Below are 13,180 nucleotides of genomic sequence, written 5' to 3' on the forward strand. Positions count from 1 at the left end.
AGAAAGTCAAATTTAGGTCACCTGTAAATGCTATTTTTACATTTTATGTTCAACCTGAAATTTCAACAGAAAGGCCAATATCCCCAACGTTTTGTGAGTCATGTATACACGCACATATAGTGCATGGCATCTGACGCACTGTCGCCTTAAAATAAGTAATTTGCCAAAAACATAACGCAACCTGAGGCGAGTTGCTCGCTTTTCCACAGCCAGAACTCCACTGGACAGACTAATGAGAGTGGCGCCCGGGTAGAAAAAGGTGACTTTTGATTTAAAAGTTTGTGGCTTTCTTCGTTAATGAGGAGACTATGAGAGGTTTCATAAATTACTGTGTCATAGAGGAGTATGGCCCAGTCCGCTCTCTTTGCTCTGACTCACAAAGCACATCCCAGAGTTAAGAGTAAGAGTTCCATCAGCTAGGTGAGTCACCCCCGGTGACCCCTTGTGAACACTCACTAACCCCACAGTGTGAGTTCACTTTCCCTTTAGCCAGAAGAGGGATGACTCGTGTCTCCCTCCGAGTCATATAACCGGAAGTGGCAAAAGTACTCTCACTCTGTACTTAAGTACAAGTACAGATACTTGAGTAAATTAAGACTGGAGTAGAATATGTATTGATTTAACTGCTGTACTTAAGTAAAAAAAGTACAGACTCTGAAAAGTAATTTTTACTGGTACCATCAATTACAGTATATACATTTAGATTCTCTGCACACAAAACACAGTTTCCGTCTTTTATTCACTTACATAGTGCTTGTATTGAAAAGAAAAAGAAGAATCTTTTCACGTGTTGCATGTTGTTGTTTAAGGGAGCTATGGGGTCTTAATGGGCCATATTTCCCAAGTTGACCTTATGTATCTTTTAGTAAAGAGAGTCAAACTGGCAGTCATTTCCAATATCCATCCATCCATTCTCAGAGCCGCTTATCCTCACAAGGGTCGCGGGAGTGCTCGAGCCTATCCCAGCAATCATCGGAAAGGAGGCAGGGTAGACCTTGAACTGGTTGCCAGCCAATCACAGGGCACATATAAACAAACAACCATTCACACTCACATTCACACCTATGGGCAATTTAGAGTCTTCAATTAACCTACCATGCATGTTTTTAGGATGTGGGGAGGAAACCGGAGTGCCCGGAGAAAACCCACACAAGCACGGGGAGAACATGCAAACTCCACACAGGCGGGGCCAGGAATTTAACCCCGGTCCTCAGAACTGTGAGGCTGACACTCTAAGCAGTCATCCACCGTGCCGCCTCATTTCCAATAATATCAATCAATTTTGGAGCAATTTTAATAAGTAATTGCACTTCGCCCCTTTTTCATCACCAAATTCGAGACCCCCCCCCATGTCTTGGTGTGACGTGAGTGGCAGAAGTGAAGACCAAATTCACAGCATAGCCGGTGTGGACAAAGGAATGTGCTATGCTATAAAGGGGAAGTATTTGATCATATTCTATATAGGTATCATGGGTGTTGGGCAGAATCCCCCCCATCTTAAAAAATTACATTTCAGGAAAAACAAAACAAACATTACAACTTGCTTGAGTTTCCAAACACCGCTTTGTTCAAGTTGGTGTTATTCTTTACTACTATCATACACCGTTGCACTCTCACTTGAACAAAAACTAGCACCCCAAAATCATGTTCATTCGCTAGTTTAATTTGTTGAAAATGTCCAATTTATTTGGGTGTTATCAATTAAAATGATCAAAACACGGTGGAGGCCGTGAGATGTCCTTGTCACTCGGTCAAGCCAAGCAATCATATACAGGACCATTCCACTCTCATATTAACACAACAGCTACAGTACCCCAAAAATCGCTCATTTAATATGCTAAAATTACATGGCTATTGTTTAAAATGTGAGTGCGAATGGTTGTTTGTTTCTATGTGCCCTGCAGTTGGCTGGCGACCAGTTCAGGGTGTACCCCGCCTCTCGCCCGAGAGGCTTAACACATTCGCCACCAACATAGCTGGCAAAGGGCTCCAGCACACCCGCGACCCTAGTGAGAATAAACAGTACAGAAAATGGATTGATGGATGAATGGATGATTAAAATGGCATGAAAACGTCATGATGATCCAACCTTGCATTTCAAAGTCCAGCCTTGCATATCAAAGTCTGCAAGCCGTGCACACCAAAGTCACGGTCAGCTAAGGCTCAAGAGAGGACAAAAATACTTTAATATGTCACAAAATCAAGCGCCTGTTTAACGTCATCGTCCAAAACCCTTTTTGCAAGTGTTCAAGCCTGATAAAATAGTAGGATCATGGTGACCCGCGATGGCAGGTGTCTGCCGTGGTGACAGCCATCTGTGTCCTTCAAAGTCCGTCCAGTGACATAATCTCACCTATCATATAAAAAACTTAAAAAACCTCACATAAAAGCTAACGCCTGTATTATGTTATCTTCAAAGGTCATGACGCAATTATCCCAAGAAACAGCTCACAAAACTTACGAAAATAGGTGGAAATTAATCACCAGAGGTGGGTAGGAACGCGCTAAATTTACTCCGTTACATTTACTCAAGTAACATTTTGGATAAATTGTACTTGTCAGAGTAGTCTGAATGCACCATACCTTTTAATCATTGTAACAGAGTAAAAGTGTCGATTGTTCACATAAATACTCAAGTAAAATGAATTTTAGTGTCGATTCTTCACATAAATACTCAAATAAAATTACATGTCCCCATAGCTTTGCTCATGTTGTGAACTGAGGAAACAAAAATGTTAAAGTAACTAATCATAACGACTGAAAAAATACACCTTACTTTTTTGTGTTTTGAGATTAGACAACGTTTTTCAATGCCAGAAGCTAATGGTTTGTACTGTCGGCTGGCACAAGACTTAACGCATTAGCCACCAATCATTAATAAGCTCAGGGGTGTCAAACTCATTGTAGTTCAAGGGCCACATACAGTCTAATTTGATGTCAAAGGTGCTGGACCACTAAAATCATTCCATACTTAATATAATAATAAAACAACAATGATATTTTTCCCTTTTGATTTAATGTAAAACAAAACAAGTACATTAGGAAAATGTTCCATTCTGTTTTATACACGAGCATAATAATTCTCAAAATTATCCTTAGTCCACACCACCACAAAGTCTTATGTATTTTTTCACTTTCAAATTCATCCTGTGGGCCAGATTGTACCCCCTAGCAGCCCAATTTATGCCCGCGGGCCATATGTTTGATAGCCCTAGCATAGCTGACAGCATCATACAATTGTTTTAAAAAGGCCACGGATGGGGAATATCTTGCTTTTCTGTATCTGTTCCCATTGTCCTAATGCTCCCGGTTTATGTTCTTCCATGTCGCTGCCGTCCCTGTTTTTTGTTTGTTTGTTTTAGACCCCAAGAGCTAATCAGTCTAGATCTTAAGGGGCGGTTGACTTCACTTCCCTCTATTTACTTACTTTTTTTTTTTTTTTCTTACATCGTGTCACTCGAGGAGGTTGAAAACAGTCACGGGCCTGTTTTGGCAAAGTAAACGTACAGATATCCGTAAAAGTAACAAACCATAAGAAAACGAAAAACTCATGTACAAATGCCCGAAAACTCAAGTGCAGTAACAAAGTACAGCATAGATGTTAAATGTTAGCTGTTTTGGAGACAAAGTTAGAGCGAGGAGACTTAAAGATAGTGAGAATATTGTTAGAAGAATGATGAGGATGGACCTGACTGACAGGAGAGCGAGAGGAAGACCTAAGTGAAGATTGATAGATGTAGTAAGGGAAGACATGAGGGCAGTTGGTGTTACAGAGGATGATGCAGAAGATTGACATAGATGGAAAAGGATGACGCGTGGTGACCCCTAATGGGACAAAGAAAAAGTAAAGTACAGAAGTAGTTACTTTGACTGACAAGTGTTTCAAAGTAAGAGCTGTCGCTTGGTGAATTTTTTGATTTGTATTGCAAGCCAAAATTTTAGTTTTGAATGAGCTTCGAGTGAAATACTCAAAAATATTTATCAATTAAGCTACTGAAATGCCCTCACATGTGGGTAGGGTAAAGAGAACCATTGATGCACTTTCAGTTGTTTCATAATCGGGAAAAATACAAAATGAATGATCGGCTGTTGGTCACAGCTCACGCCCAGACGCTGACACGCAGACTAACCCCCAATGTGACTCTTGCTCCCGAAGTTACTCACGAGGCCATGCCCCTTAAAGTTAATCAAAAACAATGTATTTCTTTAATTCTCTTTTATTGTGTTTTATTGTGATATTATACCATATACTAGTGATTTATTTTTATTTATTTTTTTATTAAAAAGGTGAAACAAAAAAAAGTGGTGTTTTTTGGGGGGTTGGCATTATTGGCATTTCAATTCATTTCAATAGGGAAAACTGCTTTGACATATGAGTAGAATGACTTCAACGCTTGGTCACGGAACAAATAAAACTCCTTAGTAGAGGTACTACTGTATTTGTATTTCATTACTTTCCACAACTGCTTATAACATGTCTCCTGTCTGTTTTACTAGTGGGTGGAAAAAGAGAGACTAAAGTAGGACGGCAGCTGACGTGAGCGCCCCACGCGAGAGTAAACGCAGACATTGAGTGGGAGAGACGGTGTGGGAGGGAATCTGGCAAGCCGGGTTGCACGGAGGAGGGAGATTAATGTCCTCTCGGGTGCGCGAAGCTCGAGCACGGAGCCTCTGGGGGGGTCCTGAGAAAGTTAAACAAACATAAAGGAAGCAAACGAACACAGAGACAGATGAAGGTCGCCGGGAATGTGAGTGACATTCCAGAGCCAGTGAAGGATGAGGCCTTTAGACTGAGGGCGGTATACGTTACATAGGCACGATCCGGACCATTTCACTATTTATTATTGTACAGCATGTAAATCTGTAGCCAAATGGTGCTTTCTTTTAAATCTCCTGGGGCCATTTTTCAGAGACTTCCTCTCCTGAGCTGAAAGATAAGATGAGTTTTCCAAAGTTTACATAGTTTAGGAATCCCAACTTATCTTATCTCGGGTTATGCAATCTTAAATACTTGATCAGTTCTTATCAACGCTTGCGTGTTATCCTTCTTGTTTTTTTCAACGAAACATCAACATTCACACTGAAACATTCAGAATATGTGGTACTTATATAAACCATTGGCACTTAACTTTCACTACTAGTACGAATGTACAGTACCTTATTCGCTCATGTTGTTTTTATTTAGTTAGTCAGTTAATTTAAGATTCAATGTTTCCCTTTTGCGGCATGGTGAACGACTGGTTAGAGCGTCTGCCTCACAGTTCTGAGGACCCTGGTTCAATCCCCGGCCCCAGCTGTGTGGAGTTTTCATGTTCTCCCCGTGCCTACGTGGGTATTCTCCGGGCACTCCAGTTTCCTCCCACATCCCAAAAACATGCATGGTAGGTTAATTGACAACTCTAAATTGCCCGTAGGTGTGCATGTGAGTGTGAATGGTTGTTTGTTTGTATGTGCCCTGCGATTGGCTGGCAACCAGTTCAGGGTGTACCTCGCCTCCTGACCGATGATAGCTAGGCTAGTCTTTTTACATACAGCAATGAATTATTTTGACTTTACTTCAAAAATACAAATAGTACAGTTCCATCGTCTTGCTAATATATGCACGGACATCCTGTCATCCATTTTCTGTAGTGGTTGTCTTCATTGGGTCACATGGGAGCTGAAGCCTATCTCAGCTGACTTTGGGCGGGAGGCTGGGTACACCCTTGACTGGTCACTCACCAATCGCAGTACAAACAAACAAATTACTTTAATGAATACCTTTCCTCCATGAGAGTAGTTTACAATGGACAATTTGAATAAAAAATGAACGAAAACTGTATTTGTTTTACACAACTGCATTTTGGATACTGAAAGCATGCCTCAGAGTGTAAGTTTTTTAATTTGGAAAAAATTAACTGCATGTCAAAGAAAGTTAAGGACGTTTATGATTAATATTTTCACAATTTAGGAAGTGTGTCATTTGCTCTGTCGTGTTCGAGACACACTTTGACTCAGTAACAGTTCAGCAGTAATTTTTCTGGAAATCCCATCTCACCACAACGGTTACCAAATAATAAACAGAATACCGACCTAAGATTTTAATTATGTTAAATATTATTGTTGAGTCTTCTTTCCCTCGTTCTTGTCTCCATTCTGATCAAATAAGTCACCAGTGAGAGCTCAACTTCAGCGGCATGTGGGGGGTCATACTTTAAATGTAAACCATGTGGTTTTTTTTCCTATAGTAGGCAGGACTTTAGAAACTAAATTTAACATAAATTAGGAAGAGCGTTTATCATCTCTTGCGCCACCCTTCCCTGTGTGGTATTTCCCCCTCTATCTTGCTGGGTTCCTGCTGCTCTGCATTTTTAGGTCTCTTGAGTCATGAATCCATCCAGCCAACCTCCTGTTGATCAGTAAATCAACATCCTGAGGTGACACATTGCACGCTGAGCCTCGGGGGAGGCGGAGTTCGGAAATTTCATGTAAGAGGAAAAAGAAATGTGGCGCATTACCTGCCCAAAGAGTCTGCTGCATTTTTTTTTTTTTTTTACCTTTCCACATTAAAAGCATTTTATTTTTTAAGACAGTAAAAGAAAGAATCAGCTTATTTCACTCCTGTCTTTATGGGGGGATATTGTAACTAATAGGAAGGGTAATTACATTTGGAGCAGGTTGTAAAAATAATAGGACCTCTTTAAAAATAGTTTTTTTAAATTCATCTGTGTCAAGGGGTGTAACAGTATGCCAAAATATCATGGTTCTTTAAAAAAGCTTGGTTTTATGGTCATGGTTCGGTTTGCATTCAGTACAATATGGTAACAAAATTTCAAACATAAAAGTATTTATCTTTTATGTAAACAGGAACGCAATTAAATCCGACAATAAATAAATTATTGTCAATTTCAGGGTCGCGGGGTGCTGGAGCCTATCCCAGCCGTCTTCGGGCGAAAGGCGGACTACACCCTGAACTGGTCGCCAGTCAGTCGCAGGGCACACTAATGTACAAATAAATATTTAATAATATATAACAGCTTTAATCATTTCTTTTTCGGAAAGTACAACAGTGTCTTCTATTTAATAAATGCACAATGCATTTCATACACTGCACTGTTTGTTTACAGAGTAGACATGTGGCTAGAGCGAGATGCAGTTGCACTTCCCGTACCTTGTATGTGCCACGTTGGAAGTTGGTATACTATACCTGTAGCGCAGGGGTGTCAGACTCATTTTTGCTGCGGGCCACAGTGTTGGTAAGGTTTCCCTCAGAGGGCAGTTACGACTGTGAAACCATATAAATGTTTAATCGCCTGATCATTGCCTCGTATATACACAATAAAATTATCGATAACTAGTTTTCGAATCAGAAGTCAAGATTAGTAGTTTGCTCATCTATTGTTCAAGTCAATGTAAAAAGGGGTTTGGTAACAAAACAAAACAAATGCTTACAATATTTCAACATTATTTATTACGATGTGAAATTTAAGTGCAGATTTTAGCAAGAATCAGTGTCGTTGACGTAAATGCTTTACTTTCGCCCGGCACATAAAATGATGTGGCAGGCCTTAAGTGGCCCCTGAGCTGCGAGTTTGACATGCCTGCTTTGGTTTTATTATATCTACTTGATACTCTTTTTATCTGAGAGGTGTTACTTGAGGATTAAAATATATTTTTTGTTTTAACAATATTTGATTTCATGTTATCAAATTGTGAATTGGTGTCTTGTGTGTTAATGTTGTTTACTTGTTCGACTCTCTAGCAGGCATTTTGAGTAACTACTGTATCAATGAATCATGTGTACCTACTGTATTAATGTACCATGTGCTGTACTAATCTATTAATTGTACTGTTTATTATATGTGGACCCCAGGAAGATTAGCAAACTGCTACGGCACAAGCTAATGGGGATGTCGGCAGCGGCTGCTGGTTGGGACAGTCATTTATATTTTCACCAATATACTTTGCCTACAAGACCACAAATGGTCAATATCCAAAGTAATTAAGCATATGATCGCCAGCACTTCCTGAAATTGCGATCATCCAGTGAGTTTGAGTTCATAACTACGATGGTTGCCGCCAAGCTAACTAAGCTAGTGATTTTTACTATCTGGAACGTAACTCTCGCAATATTGAGTGACCATATCCAAAAGCATTTTTAAATAGTTTCAACCTTTCAAAAACAAAAATCCACATTTAAACACATTGTAAACGTATTTGAACATTCCCAAAAATAAAATGCATAGAAAATGCGAAATAATAATAATGGAATAAAAATAAAAACATTTGATTTGGTTGGTTACAATTGCTATGCCTATATTAATAGTTTCAACCGTACATACAACAATGGTCTGAGAAACTTTAATATCATTACACACTCATCTTGCATCATTATCATTAAAACCAAATCTCTGATTATTTGATTTCGAAAAACACGAAAAGGTGAAATTGTGAATAGTGAACCGCGAATATGCAAGGAATTACTGTATTCCCTTTCACACAGTTGCCGTCTTGCCTCTTTTATGCTTCTGATACTACCTTCGACGACGGCATATTGCAGGTCGACTTTAACTCCCCCCATTGTGTGTCAATGCTGTTCACACGGAACATAGATCCAGGAAAAAACGTAAAATTATTGACCGCGTGAAAGGGGTTTATGAGTCACACCAAGCACCCCTCTCCTCACAGAGTGACCTTGTTAAAAGAAAGGTAAAAAATGGAAGATAATTAAAACAAATAAAAAGTAATTGCTTGGGGAAGTGAAAGCAGCCCAGATTCCTTATAAATTAAGTTAGGATGGAAAACAATCCTGCCAAATGAGCTCAGCTGCAAGCCTGAGGCTGTGGTTATTAGCATAATATGCCCACTTTATATTTCCAGCCCTTTTTATTTTACATTTGCTTTTTAGTGCATCTATGTCATCTTTCAGGATTTTTTTTCTTCCCTTCCCCTTCTCCTCTCTTCCTTCCTGGTCACATTTTCACAGACCTCGTGGCTCGCGCTACTCCTCCGCTCCGTCTCGCTCTCATCGCGAGCTTTTCGTGTGTGCACGAGGATGCGTCATCTGATACGCACCCCAAACAGGAAATGAGGAACTGAACCAAAGACTACGCATGAGGACGGAACGTATATGTGAGAAGAAGCTTGAAGTGGAAAAGGCTGTTTTATTCCAAGCAGAGCAAGAGAAGGAGACATCTGAGACTTCCATCCAATTGTGGAATTCACACTCATATGAAGTATGGCATCACATCTAGTATGGCGCATGTTTTCAACTCATTGAGTGAGAGCGACACAGGAACAGTGATTCCCAACCAGGCTTTGTTCATCAATCTATGCAAGCGATGTACTTTATAGTGACAGGCAGGACAAGCTAACACTCTAGATGTAGTACAACGAGTACAATCAACCAGAGTATCCACCAGTTGCCATTCATACAACAGAATCATTTCGTTGTGTGAACCGAACAGGCTCAGATTTCACAGTGTGTAAAGTGGTGAGCAAATTGAGATGAGATCAGTATATATACTTTTTGTGATTTTTCTCATGTGAACTACTGTATGTGCTTTGGCTCATGCGAAACGCTCCGTTAAAAGATTTATGAATCTTAGCAAGGATTTGTTACTCCACAAGACATTGGACACTTTTCAGACTTTTTTTATTTGCCAGGAAAAAAAAGAACATAAATCAATGAATTAATCAATCAGAGGTTGGACCTGAATCCTTAGCTGTCCCTGAATGTTAAAACAAGATGCTTTGAATTATTATATGCTTCCAACATTGTGGGAAGGGTCTGGGGAAGTTCATTTTCTGTTCCCAATGCATAAAGCAAAAGCCTGCTTGGATGAGGTGTTAGAATTTAGTGGAAGAACTTGGCTGAAGACCAAACCTCTAGCCCATCTCGTGACATCACATGATCAAGGTGTGGATAGACTTACGTTCACGTTGTGGTGGTTATGACAGGAGGCACTAGAATGGCGCTGGTGGTTCGTAACAGTTTTTTGTTTTTTTTCTCTCTCCCACTTGAAGTTTACTATCAAAGTAAACATCAAACAAAAATAATTACATGTTTTACATAAATAAATAAAAAACACATCCTGTAGCACAGACAACCACTTAGCTTGATGCTAACACAGAATGCAAAAGGTCATAGATGGGCTAAGGAATAGCATTGGTGCTGTGGTGTCAAAACCCTTTCATCAATGAATAGTTGAACACAAACAGCGGAGCAACGTGTATGTTTTGATAAAGTACAATATTCCAGAATGCTAACACATAATACAACATTTTACAGATTAATAGCATTGGCCACAGAATGAATTCAACTTGTATCTCAGGCAGCACTCTAATTGACTTAAATGTTAGTTTAATGTACATGTTATGAGTCTTTATATCTTTTTTTACTTTTACTTATGTACAGGAGTTGAATCTGTTTCTGTGTGAGTACTTTTGCCACCTCTACTATTCTCCATTTGAAAAGCCAATCTCGCAGTTATTTAAAGCATCAATCAGTTGTCACAATTGCTTTAATGAGGACTAATACTGTGAACTGAAGGCTAAAAAGCGTCACTGGTGATCGTTGTGACACATTTAAGAGTTTCCTGCATCCTGCATGGAGTCATTTTTTTTGCAAGGGGTTGTTGAAACAGCTCACTTGGAGTCAAACAGGGCAGTTGTGTGTTTGCTCGCAGCCACGCTGCATAGTCGTACCAAAGTGCCAGACAGCGACCTGTTAGCAGTAGAGTTAATAAAACAAGCGAGAATCCCCCAGGATTACTGTTCAAAGTGAGAGTGGCGCGCCGCAGGGCCTCCACAAGGCTTTCATCCGCCCGTGCGGTCGGCATTTTCGCACCGGGGGCGACGGTGTGTTGTTGTAGCTCATTTGTTTTACTCCCACTGGGCTTGAGCACTGAACACATGGTCAAGCTTTCCCACAGAGAGGACCCCCATTATCAGGAGTGAGTCAGAGGGTGTGGATACACACAGTCACAATATTACTAGTTAGTTAGACTAGGGGTTTTAAAATTTTGTGTGTCCAGAGAAAAGCATTTTCCAAGGACCCCCTCTTAATCTGAACGCCAGTTGAACATAACCACGTGTACACTTACAGTAAATGCCATAGAAATTAAAAACTTGACTATTTTCTTGCAAAAATTAATAATTTTACGATAACAAATTCATAGTTTTTTGTAATGTTTTGAGAGTTGTGTTCTTTCAAGAAATTTTGTTTTCGTAAAAGACCCAGATGTGTAAATTGTGCGCCATTTATTAGTTAAAGGACCTCTCTAATGCTGTGACGATTGGTACTTATTCCATAGTCCCCCCCAAATTTCCCCCAAAATAGCCTTAGTACTAATTTTCGGCTTGTTTTCTGCGCTTGAGTCAGCTCAATATATTGATTACTTCGCTCACATTTAAAAAAGAGTTTGGAAGATGACGTGACAAAGGCGTTTGCTTTTAAAGGCTTTTTGTACGGTGGTGGTGTCATGTGACTGCAGCGGATTTTGATGGTCACGGCAGGCTGCCGCTGTGTTTGTACCATTTTGATCGATTACACCGTAATCAATTTGCAATTTTTTAGAATAATAACTGAGCAATTGAACATGCTGTTGTGTTGATGTGAATGTGCAACAGTATATGATAGCGATATAAGGTATAATACCAACTTGAACTAAAGAGTGGTTGGAAACTCAAGCAAGATGGTGTTTTTTATTTTAATTTATGGAAAAGATGTCACTTTAGAGGTGGGGGATTACGCCTGACAGCGACGCTATATAAAATACAAGTAAATACTTTGTAGTACAGTACATTCCTTTGTCCAAGTAGCGAATTTGGTCTCCAGCTCCGTCGCTGAAGTCACACCAAGACATGGCGTCATATTGATTTTAGCAATGAAAAACGTTCCTTATTTTAGTTATTTTGAGTTATTAGTTATTTACTGATTGCTCCAAAACTGCTATGATCCTGTGTTTCGGTTGTTTTTCCACTCCCCTCTGGTTGATGGGCGGAGCCTCCCACACACACCTGCACTGCATGACCATTAGTTAGGTTCTTAAGCGCTGGATTTATGGTAGCTCATCACTGGAATATTTGATTGTCTGTTTTTCTCTGCCACGTTTTGCAAATGTTCTCTTCCATTTTTCTCTCACTTAAGTAATTCCGGTTCTTCTATTTCTCGTATTTGTTTTTATGTAGGTTAGATTGATTGTTAGTCCTTGTCTTAGTCTCCTGTTTTGTCCTCAATACGCTTGTAGTAGAGTCTATTTTGTCTGTTCATCTTATTCGTCTCTAAACTTGTGTAGTTTAGAATCCATTTCTGTGTTTGTATATGTGTCTGTTCTTTATTTGTGTAGTTTGGCTTTCTTCTCTTGCGCCATCGAGACTGTGTTCCAAATTAAGCAAATTATATTTTTCTCACATTTTCCTTAATAGGTTATACATAAATAAATGACAGTTGGTAAAATTTTGATCGACCATCAGAAATTCAAATGGTTTTGAACAATCCTCCAAAAGATAGTATTTTTTGAAAAATATAAAACGTATAATGCACTGTTCTAAATTATTACTCAAAACAGAGTTTCAAGACATTTGACAGTTTTTAAAGAACTGAAAGTGGTCTTTTATTGAATTTGCATATTTACTCAAATCAAAAGCTATTTCAATCAAAAACATGTTAAGTGTCGTTACTTTTCGACACAGGACCCTTTATTTGATAAGAGCTTCACAATTCCAATCCATTCCAACTGTATTTGTTAAGCACTTTAAAAGCACAAACAGTCCACCAAAGTGCTTTACAAAGCAATAAATACATAACAGATACTAGAGAGAGAGTTTCAAATAAAATGTACTGAAATACAAAAATTGGTAAGAAAATGAAGTTAAGACACAAATGTCAGTCATTAAAAAAAGAGCAATACAGTCAGTAATTTTCTTGCCACTGTCAGTGAAAGGTACATTCACAATTAGTAATTTTTCTCAGTCCCATGGTGCAACATGAAACATAGATGGTAATGATAAAAATAAAAGTATAAATAGACTGAGAAGAAAGAAAATAACTAGTGTTCAATAAGCATAAATAGTTTGCAATAAGTATCAGGTGTAGGTTTGAAGTTTTAACAGGTGATACCGGTTTATTTCGTGCTCATGAGTCTGATGGCCGAGGGGAAGAAGCTATTCATGTGACAGCAGGTTCTGGTCCGAATGG

At 39.2% G+C, this 13,180-nt stretch overlaps 1 long non-coding RNA gene across 1 annotated transcript in view; it reads left to right on the plus strand.

Annotated features, from left to right (window-relative positions):
* The window catches only part of LOC133482516 (uncharacterized), a 14,637-nt gene extending 2,085 nt beyond the window's left edge, over positions 1-12,552 (plus strand). The window contains exon 3 of the long non-coding RNA XR_009789818.1: positions 8,966-12,552. This is a non-coding gene — a long non-coding RNA (uncharacterized LOC133482516). The remainder of the gene's footprint in view (positions 1-8,965) is intronic.
* The last annotated feature ends 628 nt before the right edge of the window (positions 12,553-13,180 follow it).

This window comes from Phyllopteryx taeniolatus, chromosome 8 (genome assembly GCF_024500385.1).
Source record: "Phyllopteryx taeniolatus isolate TA_2022b chromosome 8, UOR_Ptae_1.2, whole genome shotgun sequence".
NCBI classification, from domain to species: Eukaryota; Metazoa; Chordata; class Actinopteri; order Syngnathiformes; family Syngnathidae; genus Phyllopteryx; species Phyllopteryx taeniolatus.